The following is a 7,699-nucleotide window of genomic DNA, read 5'->3' on the forward strand; positions in this document are numbered from 1 at the left end:
CGACTTATCTAAGTTACTTTTTTTTTCTGGATTATTAAGGGACGAGGCCTTGACTTGGGCGGAGGCAGAGTTCACTGCCCGTCCCATAGAAACACAGACTTTTGAACATTTTTTATCTTCTTTTCGACACACTTTTAATTATGCCGATCATGTCGGTATCACAGCCCAAAGGTTGCTTGCTCTCCGTCAGGGAGACCGACGGGTAGTAGAGTATGCAATCGAGTTTAACACTCTGGCTACAGCTATTAACTGGGGGGACAAAGAACTAAGAGGAATATTTATGCGAGGGCTAAGTAGTGAAATAAAGGACCTGCTGGTGGGACGAAGCGAGGAAACCTCGCTCAATGCTCTTGTCTCTCTCACAGTCTCCCTCGACAACCAGCTACGGGAACGGCGAAGTGAGAGGGAGGCGGAATTGGCAACTAGACGGGGACGCACGGACGTGCCCACAGTCACCACAGTTACCATGCCCGCCCTGAACCGCAGTCTCCTGGAGCATGAGGAGCCTATGCAACTGGGTCGCGCCAGGCTTACCCCCGCCGAACGCCAGCGGCGCCTCCGTCAGGGGAGCTGCCTCTACTGCGGAGCTAAGGGACATCTCATCGCCGCCTGTCCCAGCCGCCCGGACCGCCCAAAAGAGTAGGCTCGCCAGTAAAGGTGGGGGTACTGGCGAGCCCCTTTCGGAAACCCGGCCAGAACACTCGCTGGTTTTTACCAGCTATTATTTCTATTGGTACCCAATCACACTCTCTCTCGGCCCTGATTGACTCCGGGGCCGATGATAATTTCCTAGACTCGAACCTAGCCCAGCAGCTCGGGGTGACTCCGCAGCCCCTCGCGGATTCACTCCGGGTCGAGGCGCTGGATGGGCGACTTCTAGCCCACATAACACACTCCACCGCGCCTCTCTCCTTACTCCTCTCGGGTAATCACCGAGAGGAGATTCAATTTAAGTTAATCTCCTCCCCAATTTCCCCACTAGTCCTCGGTCGCCCATGGCTAACTCTACACAACCCCCACATCGATTGGCAGCAACATAAAGTGACGGGGTGGAGCACGCTTTGCCACGCCACTTGCCTGCGTTCCGCTCAACCCCCAGCTAAGTCGAGTAAACCTACTTCCGAGCCTTCCCCGGACCTCGCCGGTGTCCCTGAGCTGTATCACGACCTCGCAGAGGTTTTTAGTAAAGACCGGGCCGTTTCTCTTCCTCCCCATCGCCCATATGATTGCGCCATCGACTTCCTCCCGGGGTCATCATTGCCTTCTAGCCGGCTCTATAGCCTGTCTCGCCCCGAGAGGGAGTCGATGGAGAGCTACATTAAGGAGTCCCTAGCGTCCGGTCTTATTCGGCCGTCCTCCTCCCCACTCGGATCAGGGTTCTTCTTCGTAGGGAAGGGGGATGGGTCTCTCCGCCCGTGCATTGACTTCCGTAAGGTAAATGACATTACGGTAAAAAATCGTTACCCGTTACCACTGCTTACCTCTGCCTTTGAGATCCTGCAGGGGGCGGTGGTCTTTACCAAATTAGACCTGCGGAGTGCCTACCACCTGATCCGGGTGCGGGAGGGGGACGAATGGAAGACGGCTTTTAAAACACCCCTTGGGCATTTCGAGTATCTCGTCATGCCCTTTGGGTTGACTAATGCCCCAGCCGTTTTTCAGGCCTTCATTAACGACGTGCTCAGGGACTTCTTGAACCGTTTTGTTTTCGTGTACTTAGATGATATCTTAATTTTTTCCCGGTCCCAAGCAGAGCACCAGCACCACGTACGCGAGGTCCTCCTGCGCCTCCTCGAGAACCGCCTATTCGTTAAGGCTGAGAAATGCAGCTTCCACTGTTCGGAGGTTGCATTCCTCGGCTATATCATCGAAGCGGGTAAGCTCCGTCCAGACCCCAAAAAGATCAAGGCGGTGGTGGACTGGCCGCGACCCGGAAGCCGGCGAGAATTACAACGGTTCCTTGGCTTTGCCAATTTTTATCGCCGGTTCATCAGAAACTATAGCACCCTGGCACAGCCCCTGACTCTCCTCACTTCCACCAAGACACCCTTCCGTTGGAATCCCCAGGCCGAAACGGCATTTCAGTCCCTGAAGTGTCGCTTCACGACCGCCCCTATTCTAATCCAACCTAATCCCCAACGTCAGTTCATCGTTGAGGTGGACGCCTCCGATGTGGGCGTCGGGGCGGTTCTTTCACAGCGGTCCGAGGAAGACCAAAAACTGCACCCCTGCGCCTTCTTTTCTAAACGCTTGTCCCCTGCTGAGCAAAATTACGACGTGGGGGACCGAGAGCTGCTGGCAATAAAGCTAGCTTTAGAAGAGTGGAGACACTGGTTAGAGGGAGCAGAGCAGCCGTTTTTAGTCTGGACCGATCATAAGAACCTGGAATATCTACGGTCGGCCAAGAGACTTAATTCCCGTCAGGCTCGGTGGACCCTGCTTTTTAGCCGTTTTAACTTCACTGTCACCTTTCGTCCAGGTTCCCGCAATCAGAAGCCGGACGCCCTCTCACGGCAGTTTTCCCAGCTCCCCAGGGAGGCTCCTGCCGAAACGATTCTGCCAGCCCAGAGGGTTATCGGCGCCCTCACCTGGGACATCGAGACCCAGGTTAAGGAGGCACAAGGCCAGGAACCGGACCCGGGAGGGGGTCCCCCGAACTGTTTGTTTGTCCCCTCAGCTGTACGTCCCCAGGTACTGCAATGGGCCCACGCCTCCCGGGTCGCCTGCCATCCGGGGGTCACTCGGACCCGCAATCTCCTGCGGCGGCGTTTCTGGTGGCCCGCTATGGACTCCGACATCCGGGAGTTTGTGGCGGCCTGTTGCATCTGCGCCCGAGGAAAGACCTCCCATCTAAGAACTGCCGGACTGCTGTTGCCACTGCCTATCCCGTCCCGGCCCTGGTCCCACATCGCTGTGGATTTCGTCACGGGGCTCCCCCCTTCGGAAGGTAACACAGTAATCTTTACTATCACTGACCGCTTCTCCAAGGCTGTGCATTTTGTCCCTCTCCCCAAACTGCCCACAGCTCTAGAGACTGCCCGGCTCCTGACTGAGCACGTCTTCCGCCTGCACGGAATCCCCCAGGACATCGTTTCCGACCGAGGTCCCCAATTCACCTCCCGGGTCTGGACTGCCTTTTGTAAGGCCCTGGGAGCATCCGTTAGCCTGTCCTCAGGATTCCATCCTCAAACCAACGGCCAGTGCGAACGAGTGAACCAAGAGCTGGAGGCAGCCCTGCGCTGCCTGACAGCAGAAGACCCCGCCTCCTGGTCATCATCACTACCCTGGGTCGAGTACGCACACAACTCACTGTGGTCGTCGGCCCTCGGGATGACCCCCTTCGAGGCCTCCCTGGGTTATCTGCCGCCCCTTTTTCCTTCCCAGGAGGCAGAACTGTCGGTGCCGTCAGTCACACACCATCTTCGGCGCTGTAAGCGCGCCTGGACCCGGACCCAGGCAGCGCTACGGCGTTCCTCGGCACAAAACAAACGGCAGGCGGACCGACGTAGAGCCTCCGCCCCGGCATATCAAGTCGGGCAGTCAGTGTGGTTGGCCACCAAGAATATCCCGCTACGCTCGGATGCCAAGAAGCTGTCCCCACGGTTCATCGGCCCGTTCCGGATTGCCCGTCTGGTCAACCCCGTCGCGGTCCGGCTGGCCCTACCTTCCACAATGAAGATACACCCTGTCTTCCATGTTTCCCAGCTAAAACCTGTCTCCTCCAGCGCCCTCCAGACTCCGGCCACCGCTCCTCCGCCCCCCCGCCTCATCGACGATGCCCCTGCCTACACTGTTCGTCGGCTGTTGGACGTTCGTCGCCGGGGTCGGGGACTCCAGTACCTGGTGGACTGGGAGGGATACGGTCCGGAGGAACGTTCCTGGGTGGCTCGTTCCGCCATCCTGGATCCAGACCTGGTGCGGGCATTCCACCGTCGCCATCCAGGCAAGCCTCGGGGACGCCAGGTGGCGCCCCGTGGGGGGGGGGTCCTGTCATGAGGCGGCAGGGACCTGCCGCCTTCTCCTTTGTCCCTCCCTCATCTCTCTCTCTCCTCCCTGCTCTACTGCTATCCCTCTACTCCCAGGTAATTGGTCCCAGGTGCGGGAGGCCGAGCAGCACGATTATCAATCAGTCCACTCTGCCATAAAAGCCCTGATCCTCTTCGGTCTCATCGCCAGTTCGTCCGTCTACCTCCCCTGGTAGTCACGTACAGTCCGGCTTCTTAAACCGCTGACTAACCTGATCCTAACTTACCTTTTCTTGTCCTCAGGCTGCCAGCTTTTGTCCCGTCACCTACCCGGCCACTTCCTCGCCCTGCGATCCTGCCGGCTCGCCATCTCAGTTCCCCGACCCAGAGTCTCTCTCCGCCGCAGAAACCAACGCCTGAACCGGTCCCCTGTCTTCCCTTCGGAAGCTCGATAACCAACGGCTCAATAAAGACCTTACCGGGTGGTTACCTGCAATTGGGTCCTTGGTTCCTTTTTTACCAAACCTGACACATGTAGCTAGTCACAGTTTCCCTCAGCAGTACTGTTGTGTCACTAAATAAAGATATTTTGACTTGTCATAGCATTAAAATCACAGGTGTAATTTATAACTTTAACTCACCAGGAGTTATTTGCACCTTATACATGAATCCATCTGAAAACATTACGTGGCATTTGAGGCATGATGGGGGTGATTTGTTTTTAGTTCTTTCACTTCATGTGTTAGAATTAATTATAGCACATTCTGTTACAGAAGCCTGTTTTGTTAGCAGTGTCCTGTAGCGCTGCAACAAAAGCTTAAAACGTGTCGTTTCATCTTTGTTTTGTCCCCTGCCATTCCCTAAATACTATTCTCTTTTCCTCAAACTTTGACACAGATTTAATAGAACTAATGATATTCGCCCCCCAAACAGCACTCCAGCATTCTCCAGACACAGGGGGCAACGAATGCTGGAGGCTTTTGGCACATAATGAGGAGCTAAACAAAAAAGTGTCCAACAGAGATGTGAGGACTGAAGGGAAGTTAGATTTCACTGGACCATTTAAAAACAGAAGCATCTACGTTTCACAAGGCCCTATTATCTAGAATGTCACAGCAGACACAACCCCAAATTATGGACATAGTCACAGTTGATTGCAGTACACAGATGTCAGTCCACACTGGGTGTTCAATTATAGACATTTAATTTTTCCCTCCACAGCCTTTATGCCTTGATATAACCAGCTTATATTGTGGGGATCTTCCCAGATCACTTTTTATCTAGGAAAATACATTAGTGAGAAATGTGGAAAGCATATGGCAATTACTGGGTGATTCAGCAATTTATATGCATGCGTTCAGACAGAGTAGAAGAGAGATGTGTGCCATTACAGGGTCACCAGAGAACTTCAATATTTGATTGAATGAGCTTTTGAAAAATAATAACTAGAATCAGGCACCATAGACAACTATCCTGGAACCAGACAGCTGAAATTGGCTCATGTCAGCCAAGGAGATTGAGTGGGCTCCAAGCAAGACATTAGTCTGGCTGATGAAGGTGGGATGTGGTGTTTTCACTGGCATGCCGAGGTAGAACTAAAAATGGATTGGAAAGATGGAGTTGGATGGAATGGCATGTTATAATGATAAGATAACTTAAAAAGACACCATTTCTTGCATACCATGGGATTAATTATTTTACTCTTATATGTCCATCTATGTACATATCTCTTCATAAATATCTGTGATATTTACTACTCAGATATATTTAAAGAGAATGTTCATACCTGAAATCTTGTGTTGGCTCACAAACCTGGTGATGAACTCTGATGTGCTGACATTTTACTGGAGTTCTATTCTGTCACTGCCTCCCAAGAGCCATGACCATGAGCCTGTTCACCAGGAGTGGTAGCATGGCAGCATTAGTCATCCCTGCTGAGTTAACCCATCACACAACAGCAGCCAGCAGCTCAACAGCACCTCAGCCAGCAGCTGGTCTTGATATACTCTCTATGTAGTGTGAGCCAGATAACCTTTACACTGAGCTCCTTTGGATTCCACATAGAGCAGTGGGGTAGCATTACTCACAAACGCACACTTGTTGACTTGGCATCCTTACAGGTTCATATCTGCACATGCAACACTTTAGGAATTTGTTCCTTTGTGAAATTAGATAAAAACATGTTTTTATTTTTACAATAAGTATAGTTGTTCCCATCTAACGGGCATTTCTGCTCCATTTTCAGCCTTCATCAAAATCTCTGTGTACTGGGCCTTTGTTTCAAAAAAGAGCTTGACCATGAGCTACATTTCCCAAATGACATACAAGCTTTATGACAGAGCTTAAAACAATTTTTCTTATTAGCCCAGTAATTTGTGAGGCTCTTTGGGTGGGATAACCCTGGAGACCTCAGAGCTTAAGTTTCTCATTTGACTTTGATTTAATGTAGCAATTAGCTTGGTCAAGAACATCATCATTGAATCTGTTATGAAACAATTACATAACATCCTCATCTAAATCATTTCTCTCCCACACATTCTCTCCATCTTTGTGTCCTTTTATCTCCATTTCCCTTTGTCATCTGTGTCTCTCTTCCATTCTTACTTTTTGGCCTTCAGTTTAACATTTGGGGAGATGCCAGTTCCACTGGGCCTAGCCTATTTAGTCTTTTACTGACAGATAAAAAAAAAAGGCTACACAAGCTTTAGGGCAGCAGATGGTTTTTACTGTAGCTGCTATGTTAAAGATAGACTGTTTGACTATTACAGGTATGTTTTCTCTTTCTGTTTTACATTAGTTTTGCATTTTCAAGTTTGACTCACCTTTGAATCAAAGCACTGTTTAAACATTAGTTTCTGTCCAAACTTCTTTCTGGCAAACCTCTATGTTGAGTTACTGTTTGTGTGTTTTAACCCCATCCTTACCCATCCAAGGACTATCAAACATGTTTTTTTATGCAACACATTTTAATAATTATAACAGAGAAGCAACTATAAAGCCAAACAAATTTGGTTTGTATATTGTAGTGTATTGTATACAGTTATTAAATAGCAAAGGGATTAATGCGTTGCAATTTCATTGATGTGGTAACTGGAAGCTTGAGTTGAATATTTTTGCTTGTGTCTTGCTTGTAATAAATGTTAGCAAGTGGTTTGGTAAAAGAAAACAAATATGGCTGAATTGATGTTCACAGCACACCGTTCTTCTTTCAATGGAGATAGTGGTAGATAGTGAAAAGGAGGCTAGCATGGATAATGGTAGCACTTTGGCAGGAGCTCCAGTTCAAATTGAACCATCTGATATTGGCACAAACAGTCCTTCACAGGTGAAATTAGAACGGTACCTAGCCGTGTGTTTCAGGGGAAAAGGGTCTGTTCATGAACAATTTAATGGCTGTGGTATTTGGTCTGTTGTCTGTGTCGATACAATTCTGGACACAGAGAAGAATCAAATTGTGGCAATGGAAGGAAACAAGGATGAAAAGTTTCAGTGCCCTGACTTGTGGTAGTTATTTCATAGGCTTTAATATCAGCTGATCTGATATTTTGATATATCTGTGTGTGTTTGACCATATTTCATTCATTGGTCTTGTGTAGTTTTTTACTAAGTGAACAATGGGCAATAGATAAATAGAGGTCAGGACAGCTGCCTTTATGTATTTCTGTAATTGATTAAGCCAAGTGTACTTCCTTAAAAATATTGTGGCCTTCATATTGGCATTCATTGTCAGCACA

This window comes from Mastacembelus armatus, chromosome 12, assembly GCF_900324485.2.
Source record: "Mastacembelus armatus chromosome 12, fMasArm1.2, whole genome shotgun sequence".
Classification (NCBI taxonomy): Eukaryota; Metazoa; Chordata; class Actinopteri; order Synbranchiformes; family Mastacembelidae; genus Mastacembelus; species Mastacembelus armatus.